This window comes from Anomalospiza imberbis, chromosome 1 (genome assembly GCF_031753505.1).
Source record: "Anomalospiza imberbis isolate Cuckoo-Finch-1a 21T00152 chromosome 1, ASM3175350v1, whole genome shotgun sequence".
Classification (NCBI taxonomy): Eukaryota; Metazoa; Chordata; class Aves; order Passeriformes; family Viduidae; genus Anomalospiza; species Anomalospiza imberbis.
The window spans coordinates 40,798,692-40,811,866 of record NC_089681.1 but is presented as its reverse complement, the minus strand read 5'-3'; positions in this window follow the sequence as shown (position 1 = coordinate 40,811,866).

Below are 13,175 nucleotides of genomic sequence, written 5' to 3'. Positions count from 1 at the left end.
AACAGTTAAGAATTCCACCATAATCATAAGTAAAAGCCAAAAAGTGATGCTCAGGATTTGTTACATAAACAAAAATGCATATAAAGTATGTTAGAAACTCAGAACATTATATGATATGAACCTGATATTGTGGCATGATATTTTTCTTGAAATGAAAACCTTTTATTGGGTCAAATTTCATAGGTATTAATGCTTTGCAAATATAAAATTACAGATTTGGTTCATGCACAAATATATTTCTCATGTCTTCAGACTTCTTTCTGATATTCTCATATTAGTATTAGAAATGAATGGTAATATCCTCACTAGGCAGTTTTGCATAGGAACTATAGGAGATCTACATGGGAAAATATTAGGGATCATATAGATATATTTATATCCAAAACTAGGCTACTCTTTAAACAGCTAATGCAATACTTTGGTTGATATATGCCTTAAAAAACGTAGTAAAAAAAATTTTCATTTTACGACATTAACAATTTTTCTTGCCTAAGAGCAATCAGCTATAACCAAACACAAGCAGTATTTTCTGTTAGAAAAAAAAGAAAAAAAAATACAGGGGTGGGGGGGAAGAACTAACCCAGCCTGTAATTTCCAAACCAAATTTTTCATATAATCCTTAAAAGCATCTAAATTGATATTTGCTTTTGCCTGGTATTAGTATCTGTGCCGTTCAAATTCCCTGAACTGGAAAACTATATTATTAAGGAACACTTTTTTAACAAATGAAATATTATGGTACAATTAGATAAGCTTACATTTAGAAAATATGACTCACTTCATGCAACCTCTTAATAACATTTCAGCTTGGCCCTGCTGTCCCAAAAATGCTGCTCTGTATGCTCCCTTAAGTCCTTCAGCTCAATGAAAAGCTCTCAAAATTTCAATTTTATGGTCATTGTGAAACCAGTCCTTCACAGGCGTTGTAACTGCCTGAGCATGAAACAGTCCATGCTAAAGCCACAGTTTTGTTGAGAACATAATACTTTTATGACCAATGTAATTTGATGCTTCAAGGTCTTCCACAGACTTCCGCAAGAAGAAACGTTAGACAGCCTGGCTCCTGAATTGAAGGAGCCTGTAGAAAGATTGGAAAAACTTAGGGTATCACACTTTGAAGTTAAATGTTTTCACTTATAAATTATTATACACCAAATAAGATAGCCATGCATTTTAATGACATAACTTTTTGCAAGATTAAGATCTATTCAATTAGTAAAAAGTTACACGAACTAAAGAACATAAGAAGCAATAGTGAAATGGAGGTCAGGCCTTAAAAGTCTTTAACACACAGGTAAGCTATATTTTATCTTCTTGTTTTAATGGCTTTCCAAAAACTTGAGGAATTTACAAGCAGATTTTTTTTCCTGTCGACTTTATTTGTAAAGACAGATGGAAAGATGTTTTTTGAAATTTACCCCATCCAAAATATCACAGATAAGAAACACTAAGCATTGATGCAGTTTTGCATGTGAGACAGCTGTGTGTTACAGTCTCTCAGGCTAATCTGATGATTCTGTGATGATAAGATAGTGATCAGGGTTTCAGCTGAGATGGAAGCCTTTCCCTCTCTTTTAGTGGAGATGTTTACCTTCTAAAACCAATTTCAATTTCAGGTCTTCCAAGGTACCTAGAGGATGGATGATAGGTTTGCTTGATTGTTCTGACAAGAGCAGTAAGTTCATTTGGCTTATGCATATAGAAAAGTGTCAGTTTTCCACAAATATTACTGGCAGTCCCTGCAACACACACAAAGGTGAATGAGCAGCTTAACAGACTGATCTACCTCACATGAAAGTTCATGGAAAGGCTGAAGGTAACTTTACTTCTCTTAATTTGAATTAAGTTGTAGTAAATTTGCTAATCCATAGTAACATTTTTTTCTACAAATATCTCATCAAAGTGCCTCTCACAAGTGTAACACAACAACAACACAAATGTAACCCTAGGAACAACTTGCACAACATTCTTGTTGATTATTTCAGAACTAGTTGGAACTTATATTTTCCTTCTCCTTGACAAGTCCTCTGAACTAAATAACCAATCTTCATTTTTGTAACAAGTTTGGTTTAAATTTAATTTTATCTCTGTTTTTTGTCTGCTACAGAGGACAAAAATACTTTCAGGTGCTTTATTCTGAGACAGAGGTCTTCAATTTTTAGTACCGTAAATCTCAACTACATATTTGGATTGCATTTCAGCAATTATTTTTATTATACGGTCAAAACATTCTTCTTTCATTACTAAAAAGATACATTTAAAAGTTAATATTAAAATGGACATTAAGAGATAATGGTAAAAAAACCTGGATAGTGAAGAGGCAATTAAAGAACTAAACCCATGACCAATACTTAAAAAGATGCATGTTTATGTACATCTGGCTAAAAAGTATGCTATTTTCCCTTAATTAAATAAGTTATTGACTTTTTCTTTTTTTTTTTTTTTTGATATATTATAAAGGTAAAGATGGTTATGCATGTATTTTAAATGACACAAAACAAAAGACAGCAGAAAATGAAATAGGAAGCCTAAAGTGTTACAGAAAGGAATACAGAAATAAGAAAAAAATATGTAAAGAGAACACTTACAGAAAATAAGAAAGGTGTAAATGTCAGATGGAGAGAAGAATAAAAAGGGTTTAAGAACTTAAGGAAAGATGGAGAAGAAAGGATTCACCTAGAATTAAATAAATATCTTTGCTTCACTTGCTTGGCCAAAAAAAAAATCCTAAGAAAATTAATTGAAAAAAGAAAGAATTTTGTGTGACTCATACCTCAGAGGAACTTTTCACTGGTACAAATTTTTTAAAATTGAATTTCCTTTAACCAGTGGAGGTTGTTGTTGATCAGCACTTGGCCAAAGATAAAGCAACAGTTGAAAATGTATGAGTAATTCCCATCATTTAATTAGGGATTGTAACCTATGATTTTCATGCCACACTCAACAAAGTCTTTGGGTAGACAGAGACTGAAGTAGATAAATTGCATCCCAACACAAACTTTCTCATATTCCTTGTTGATATTGTATCCAATCCCAGGTGGAGATAATTTTCAGGAGATAAATTTCAAGGATTTCCCTTACTATGTATTTCTGGATTTGAAACCACAGTCTATGTAGAATGGTCAGTCTCCACTGCTCTTTCCCTCTGTAGTCTGCTGTAGAAAGCAAGTTAATGCAACAACATTTTCATGCTCCCTGAAAAATTACCAACAAACTTAACCATGGGAAAACAAGGAGGAAAACTTCCTTTGTTAAAGGTCTTTGGAGGTTTACCTGTAAACCCATCCCTAATTTCTGTCAATAGACTGGCAGTCCACAGAAGCAATTTTGAGGACTTAGTCAAATATTCCACAACGCAGCATCAGTGGCATTGGTTCAGCTCCTCTGCAGTGTAAATACATTGAAAGAGAATCTTGAGTAACTCCCTATCTTAATTAATGATTAGACAAAGCCATTTTCTTATCTTAAAAGCCTTACTGCTGATCCAGAAATGCTCAAAATGTTATGAAGAAATTACTGGTAATCTACCCACCAAAAAAAATTTGCACACAGTTATCACTATTATGCTAGTATCTGTCTTGCCTGGAAATACCCAAAATTCTCTAATAGGTCATATAATTTCAACTCACAAACAAATTATTCTGTCCCCTTTGCTTCTTTTAAAATGAATTGAAGAATAATACTGGAACAAATCCAATTAAAAGATGGGGGTTTTTTTAAGGAGTGCATTTTTAATTTACATTTGACAAAACTGAACCTTTAAACATGGAAAGCAAATGTTCTTTGAATTTCAACTGAAACATGCTTTTAAACATGGAAGGCAAATGTTCTTTGAATTCCAACTGAAGGACAATAAAGTCAAAATTAATAACACAGAATAAGATCTTTCTGTAACAGCAAATCTTTAGTAATTCCTATTGTCAACTTTTACAGAAATACTGAAAACAACTCTTCTCGCACTTATTCTTCAAACAAAATTTGAGAAATATGGGTGTGTATCTTTCATAGTAAAAGGTACAAACTAAAGTAGGCACAACTCAAATCGTATTTTAAGCAAGGTCCAAGAATGAGGAAATATTAAATACAGAAATAGAGAAACATATAAGCATTAGCATTTATATAGAAAGATATTTAAATTTTATTAAAAGAATTTCATTAACAATTTACTACATTCCTAAACTCGCATGACAGTAACATCAGAAGAAAGAAACTACTTTTTAATTCAGTGCCAACTCCCACTTATATTCTCTCACTAGCTTTTTTCCCCATATTTTAGTACTCACAAAAATATTTTTTGTGTTGTGTTTGGTTATACCTATGTTTTACGAATGGGTTATCCCTTTACCCCCTCTTTACCCCTATGGTCCCACCCATGTCAATCCGCCCTAAGTCTGCCCCCTGACTCAGCATAGATGCTGAGTCATTCCTGTGTCCCCTGCCTGGTGCCTTGTCCATCACCTGACGTCCCATCCCAACTGTCTGGAAGCTTCCATCAAGGGTGCTGAGTGATTGGACAACCAGGGGTCCTTCCCCTGATCTTCCCTAATACGTTGTTACCCCTATCAATCATCCCAGGAACCACTCCCCAAGTTTACCCTACTGGTTGTTGAGACTTCCCCTCCCTTTTCCACTCCCCCGTTTATAAATTGTTTTCAAGTCCCTCTCAGGCTTTTTGCTGGTTGGTGTTCCTGGAAGCAGTTTGGGCTTGTAAGAGTCCCGAATAAACTTCTGGACTGTTACCCCCAACAAGAGTCAGCCTCTTTACTTCAGTGGACTTGCTGTCCGTCACTCCGCCAGAGGCACCACCTGGAGATCTGCGGACTCACACAGGGGTGCCGTCTGCCATTCGTCGTGCCCCTCTAGCCGGGCTGCTCGGACGGACTCTGAGTGGACGCGACAGCAAATATTTTTATTTTTTATTCTAAAGCAGTTGCAATTCTCAGCATTGCTGCTAGCCCAACATTGCATGCTTTAGGGGAAGGTTTAACATACTGTAAAGGCTTGAAAGATGAGCTTAACCTGTCAGTGTTGTATTTATTTAGCCTTGTCCCTTCTCATCCATCACCTCACTTCACTGCCTGCCTGCGTGGAGGGAGAAGGGCTGTGTGCAGGGACATGCAGATCTGTACCTAGCAGAGATGGTGGTGTGGTTTAACTCCAGGCAGGAGGAAAGCTCACTCCTCAACTGGCATCATCAGGGAGAGAATTGGAAGGGTAAAAGGCAGAGAACTGCGGGTTGAGATAAAGGCAGTTTAATAGGGAAAGCAAGAGCCATGAACACAGGCAAAGCAAAACAAGGAATTAATTCACTGCTTCCCATGGGCAGGCAGGCATTCAGCCATCTCCAGGGTCCCATCACAAGTAATGGTTACTTAGGAAGACAAATACCATCACTTCAAATGTCCCCCTCTTCCTCCTTCTTCCTCCCACTATACACACAGAGCATGATCCCATCTGCTCAGGAGTATCCCTTTGGTCAGTTTGGGTCATCTGTCCTGGCTGTGTCTTCTCCCAGTCTCCCATGCACCTCCAACTCCCTTGTACACATGGCAGTATGAAACGCAGAAAAGGCCTCGGCTCTGTGTTAGCAATGTTCAACAATAAAAAAACCCATAAATTTTGAAGTCAAGAAAGCTGAGAAGCAGTCAAAGAAACATTAAGCCACCTCAGATCCTGCTTACAGATTTAAACTTTCAAAAAGCTCAAAAAAGGCAGACATCAAGCTGAGTACCACTAGAACTGTGAGTATTAGGCTGAAGTACCCTAGCTGAAGCTAGCTCGAATTGAACAAATAATTTTTAAGTAAAATGCAAACATGCTTTTAGATCTTAAAATTAGAAATCTTTCTGCAACATATGAAAAACTTTTTTTTAATTTTTAAATTATTCACAGATTAATTAATTCAATGGAGTAGAATTAATGCAAGAAAAAAGTGCTTATAAACACATTGCACTGATTACCATGATAGCTATTTTCATCCCTTTTACCACCTAAAATCAGTTTACAAAATGTCACATAATAATTATTTTTCAGAAAACATCACTATATTTCTTCACCTTGTTTTTCTGACAAACCTGGTTTCTTTTGCGAGAGAGTCAGAAATAGTATTAGATGCATTTGCTTCCTTGAATTTATAGATAGCTGAAGACAACCATTTGATAAAAAAACAAGCTATTTTTTTGGTGCCTCTTTAGCCTTACAGAACCTCTTTAGCCTGTAGATTCACTTATCATGAGGCCACAATAAAGAAGGTGTGACATGGGAAATTAATAAATATTAAAATTGTGTCTTCTGGTTTTGGTTAGCATCAGATATTGCAATTGCAGAAATCAAAACAAAACAAATAAAAATAACCACCCCAAAACCCCTTCCCTTAAAAATAACAAAAGCTCCCAAGCAACAATAAAAAAACCCCATAACCATCAAAAACACACAAAAAAAAAACCCCAAACCCACCATCTGAATGGCTGCAGCTAAGCACTGACTGCGAAGAGAAGAATAGTATTTTGGCAAACTTATTAAAATATCATTCTTCAAGTTCTAGTAAGGTACAGGAAGTAACGAGAAAAAAACCTGCAATTTCTCTGAGCAAAGATAAAACAAATTTTAATGTGGAAGTAAATTTCTTCTTATGGAGTTTACTGTATGTCACACCTGTGGGATGACATAAAGAATGGATGAATCAAAATAGTTATAACCTGTTTCTTTGTCTTGTTGTACTGCAAAAAAAAATAAATCACATTTTGAACAATTTGTTCCTTTTAAAAGTTTAATTTTTTTCAAAAAATTACACTTCTGCATTCTTTAAGACCATCATGTCTGAGAAAAATAAGGAAACTTCAAAATCTCCTATTGATAGGTAATGAACCTCTGGTATAAAAGTCCCAGAAGAATTCTCATGGGGACGGTAAAGAATTTTTATAACCCTATTTCAGTAATTCAGATTAGGTTATTGATGATAGGCTGTTGTCAGAATGTTTCATTATTTTATTTTATTGCTGTTTCATTATTTTCCTGAAACAAATTCTCTATCTTTCTGGAGGACTTGTATCTGTTTTGCACATAACAATAAAGCCTCAGTGAATGTAATAAACAGTAATTTTGATATCAGTGAAGGGAATCAAGTCAAGGTGTCAACACAAAAGTTCATTTACAAGCATTATGAAAAATGCAGGTATAAAGAACTATGGAAAATGAAATAAAAAGTATCTAAAAAATCAGAGTGGCCATCTGATATCACCATCTCTCTGACATCCAAGAAAACACAAAAGAGTCTCTGTCTGAGCCAAACCAAAGATCCATCACACTTTGTTCTGTGTTTCAAATGACGGGTAGTAGACCTTGTCTGGAAAAAAAGAACTATAAAGTTACTACCCTAGATTACAAACTCCTATAATTTGCAGTTCAGAGACTTCCTGACACAGAGATTTGTATTCCATAGCCTGATTTGATTTCTCTACCATGAACAGATCCAACTGCTCTGTGGTGCCTGGAAAAATATTGAGCTCCCATTCATCCTGTTGCAAGAAGTCCTATAACATAATTATAGGCTAGCCTATATATCTATTACTTACACAGGAGCCATTCCAAATTCAGTTATCTTTCAGAAAGCACATGACTTAATAACTTTGTCACCTTACTCTTCACCCTCTTACAGACCATTTACATATATGTTAAAAAGCACAGGTGGAAGACAATGTGCTAGTGACTTTTTCCCCCTGAGAATGCAGAAAAAATATTTATATTCTCTGCTTTCCTTTATTTTTTTCTTTTGTTTTGTTTTGTTTTACTTGGTTTTTGGTTTTGTTTTGGTGTGAAATTTGTTTGTGTGAAATTGTTCCTTTTTACCTACTGGTTTCCCTGAGACATTTTGAAGGAAAAACCTTCTTTAATGTATTTTGGAAATTCAAGCAACCTACACTGAATTATACATATATCTTGCAAACTATGAAATACTTTTCTCACACATATCTGTATACCATGAAGACTCATTATTAAACCACAAGGAATGCAGCTCTGAGGACATCCAAGAGCAAATCATATGAAATAAAAGCACAATACAGTGCAAACCAAAGCCATGAGAAGCATATGGCGATTTCCCTTAGATTCCTTTAGTCATTATTTGTTAAGAAGCAGCTTGCAGGACTGAATGAATAAAGAGGCCAGAACACATTGTGAGATTATTAAAGCACATTCAGAAAAGTGTTCAGTACAATCCACTCCCTTACATACTACTGCAAAATTGTCTCATGTTTGGAACGTTATACCAGTGATCTTTGAATGAAACAAAAACTAATCTGTTTTCTAATATACAAATTATGAAGACAAAATTAAGGATAATCCTTCCCTAAAGTCTGTCTTCTAAAACAGAAAAATCTTTCACTTGAGAAGAGAAAGAAGATAGTTTATACATTTCTATATGTAGTATGCGAAGACCTATTTATTGACTCAGAAAATAATTTATATAATTGTAGTACAAATAACAGCAATATAATCTTTTACTCTACAGTAATTAATGCCACTGTTATTCTTTATTGTGCAATATGCATTTGTTTGTATTGTACCTGCTGCTTTTATCCCTGTGAGCTTTAAGCAGGGAACATCAGTTTGCTTATTAATCAATGCTGAATGTAAAACAACTTTCCAATTCGTCTTTAATGTTAAATTTTGTTCTTTGGAGAAGATTTTCCAGGAACACATCCCCTGAAAATTGCAGTTCCGAATTATCTAAAAAGTGTATGTATTCTTGTCTTTAGATTTTTCAAGAGAACCATGCCTATTTTCAACTATGATAGAAATGTGTCATAACTTGATTTTATGCCTGTAGGAGTTTTATTAGATGACTGTGTTAGCAATTTGACATTTACATCAAGAGTTGTTTACTTGCAAAGCAGTACATGTCTGTCTATCTGGTATAATAATATAAGGATCTGAAGACAGATGCAAACTCATTTTATGTGACTTTAGCCATCAAAATTACTGCCCCCCACATACAAAAATAGCTATTTTAATACAATTTAATGGAGATTTATTTTTCTGACAACTAACAACTAATTTTGTAACAGCTGACTATCATGATTGTTTTTAATTCTTCCATTGCTTTTATATTTTCCATATTGACACCAGAAGTAGAATTAGTAAAGACTAATGAAAATTCAGATTGAAGTATTGATCTCCATAAGCAAGAAAATTCTATGAAATCCTGATTCTGTTTAATATTAACTCTTGAAAAACTCACTATGGAAGATTATTCAAGTTAAGAGGTAGAGTCAAAGGCTATATCTGTACCTTCTTTTGCAAGCATTGGGATTTCATTATTGATGTTACTGAGTTTAAAAGTTTGTTGATAAATGTACACCTGCCCTATTCACATGACTTTTTCAGGGACTATTATTTTCCCTGAATAAAATCATACTTTTCCTGCTGCTTAATAATATATTATATATTAAGGAGAGGAGCACATAAGATGGAGGTTCACAGCATGCTAGACACACACTCATATCTTCCAATTTGTGGTAGTAAGGTTGCCCTCAGAATATACAAAGGAAGTTCCTGATTTTCAGAACCAGAATGACGGTCCATAAACAAAACTTATTAAAAAAAAAAAAGTTCATTTTACCAAAATCTTTCAATTCTTTCATAAAATATATTTCATATTAAAATTAATAAACTTCATATTAAGCCAGTCCAAATCCTATACTGGACAAAATATCAATTGCAAGGGTTTGTCAGATTTTAAGGGAAGTGTTGAAAGCAAAAGGCTAAGCTGATTTTATCATCAGACAAAGAAATGCAGTGTGTGTATCAATTATCTCAATTATCACTGATGTTAATACCTGTACCCTAATGTTTTATTCAGATTTACAGAAAAGAAAAAGAAAACATTTTTTTATGTGAATGTCTTCTCTTAGGACTTTCAGGCACCCTTGTGTAAATACTAATTATCTTCTTACGAGCCAAACAGAATAACCTAGTGCAACTCATGCGCTAATATAAACCTCAATGTTTTTTTCAAAAGCTATGCCAGAAAAACTTCAACAACCGAGTGATACTTTTTGGGGAGACCAAATGACCAAGGCAAGTTTAAATAAAAATGAGAAAACTTAACACATTTAATGAGAGTGTCTTTCTAATCAAATGGTCATAATTGTATCTGTAGGATTTATTATTACCTGAGTCCAGCCTCCTCAAAATCATAAAGAAGTCCATGTTAAATTTGAGAGAATAATTGAGACCTGACAGTAGTATATCACTCTTTGAGACTTTTAAAGCTGACAAAACAAAAATTAAACTCTCATAAAATAGCTTGATGCAAATCACACATGACAGGGAATTTCTGCAGCTATTGAAAGGGAGAAAACTTTGGACTACCTCCTGTGAATTTGATTTGTATCTTCTTACTGCACTTGTTATATGCATCAAGATGGATCTTCCTAAAGCATTTTTATTTTAGTTTTCAAATCAAATTTGTGCTTTAGACATATAGCCTCTAACTTCTTGATCTACTACGGTTAGAAACCTGATCATTTTCTTTCTCCCCAAATGACCATGGTTTGAATTTTTCATACCCCTTGATATTTATTCTAGATCAGAATTTGGTAAGTGTCCCTTATCATCTCAGCAGATGTGAGGATAAAATATCTAGTGGTGCATTAAATTAATTAAAAACTTTATACCATTAATAAAATTTATCCCACTTGATGCAAATATGAAAATTACCATAGTTCTGAATAATTAAGCCATTTGTTCATCTAAATATATATCCCATAAAACAGTACTATTGTAAAAGTTTCATTAGAGGTGGAAATTGCCATTATGGATTTTGGTGTACCAGTAGGATTTTCCCATTGCTATTTGTAAAAATGATTATGTGCTATCATGGTAAACATGGTTTCATGGAAATATGGCAAGAGAAAATGTGAGAAATGTGTATGTAGTGATATATCTCAGATATCTCTGACACTTTCACAAGTTTAAAATATAACTTATACCAAAGGTCAGGACAAGTTAACCCACCAGTAAAAGACATGAAAATGCTGTTACAATAACTATTACAAATTGAAGAATTTAAAGCCAAATCAGCCTACAACCTTTTTGGCCTAGACTTGGGCTTTGGAATGGACTACATGACCTCTGGATGTTCCTTCTAGTGTAAAGTATGGCATGTTTCTACACAAAAAAAATAATGATTTTCCAAGACATTTATATTAGATGGCCCACTCCTATTTATCAGGCTAAAGCAGTGAATGGAGTCAATGGTCAACGCAGGTCAACGCTTCAGTGCTTGAATGTCAAGCTCCTTCCTTACACTTAAATATGTTGTTCTTAGTTAAATGCACTGTGTGCATGGGACACAGGAGAAAAATCAGCAGGCAAGAGATAACAAGATTTAAATCTCTGCTATAGATGGAAACAGATTTTAGAAAAAAATACAGGTTTTTAAGAAGTCGCAGACTATATATTTTTATCTGCCTGATGTTTTGGGGTACCTTCTTGATATGTGTTCTAGGCAGTGTATCTCTCTCCTCTTCCTTGCAATGGAATTCTTTACAGCATAAATACAGGTTACTAAAAAAAATCACAATAAAGTAAAAGAATAGTATGTAAAGTAAAAGAATAATGTTAGTAAAATCCACCTAAGAGATAAGAAGGTCACCTGTTAGTTTGGGGTTGCACATTCAGCTGTGAGATTACTCTCACCTTCATATTCCTCAAGAGTCTGAGGAAACTCATACTCTTCTAGATCCTGCTGGCCCCCTGAGCAATGTGTAAGGTTTCAGCAGGCAACACCACACATCATCAATCATGTGAAAGTCAGGTTTGTACAGCATTCTGAAGGACTGAGGAAAAAAAATATGGTAAACTTTACTGGTCAATCATTCTGTTTTTAGTGGTTTGGAAGGCTATATATAAAAGGTCTCATTCCTGAAAAGTTTTATTTAATACATGGTAAATTATGGTTTTACACTTCTACAATATTTTATTTTGAGAAATAAAAGATCAGTTTAACAAAAAAATTTAAGGATAAACAGCATAGACTTTATGGAATTTTTTGATTACTCTCATTAATGTCAGGTTCAAAATGGGTTGAAAAGTACCCAGTTCAAGAAAGAAGAAAATGAAAGGCTATTCAATCTGATGAATTGCTAAATCAGCCTTCCATCTCTGGAAAAAATAAACCAGCTTATTTTTATAGACCATTCTGTTTAGCAAATGATGGGTTTTTAAGGACTGTGTACACTGTGTGCACTGTATGCTTCAATATTTGCGATACAGCGAGCTGCCATGTGATAATGCTTATGGGTTTTATTGCTGCATGACATCTTGGAGAGATCGCCACCTATGGTGAACAGTAAAAGATGTTCTAGATGTAGAATAACATAATAAAAATATTTGTTTTTACTTAGGGCATTCCATCCACTTAGCATTTCACGAAAAAAAGAAGGAAACTTTACTGACAAGGAGAAAGAAAGAAGTGCACAAGACATGCACCATTTGCAGAGTAAGTGATGTACAGTGTATGTAAAGAGTTTGAATTTTCTGAGTCCTGGTGGTCTTCTTATTAAACTGTTCTTCAGTCATCCTGTAAACCTGGTGGCAAATCTAATTACTAATGGAAGCAATTAGAATCTGCACTATAAAAGTGTAACCAGTTCTTATTACAAATCCAGCTCTTTTTTTGGAATTGCATGGAGATTTCAAGTAGCCTTACCTCCCAGAACAGAAGTTTGTTAAGGTACACATATAAGAAATTAGGTACCAAATAATTTATTAAACAAATAATTCTAGTTATATAATCATTCTGTGATTAGTTCCACTACTCAGACTTGGAAAGCACATGATTCAAAATCTAATGTTCAACATATTAAGTTGCTTACTACTTATATATTCTATTAGAAAGCAATGCTTCACCCCAGGATTTATTTTCTTATCTAAACTAAAATCATGATACTTTTCTTTTTTAAATGCAGGTGTGTAACATTTCTCTTCTGTATAAGAAGAAATTGACCCTTCCCTTCCTTGGTGCTTTGTGATATAGCATAGGAGACAGTCTGAATGGGTAAGTAAAGTCTTTCTACAAAGTAACTGAGTCAAAGAACTCCAGGCACTGCAATGTCTAGGCAAAAACTGTGTAACCATTAGTGAATACAGCATGTCTTTATGAAGAAAAAATG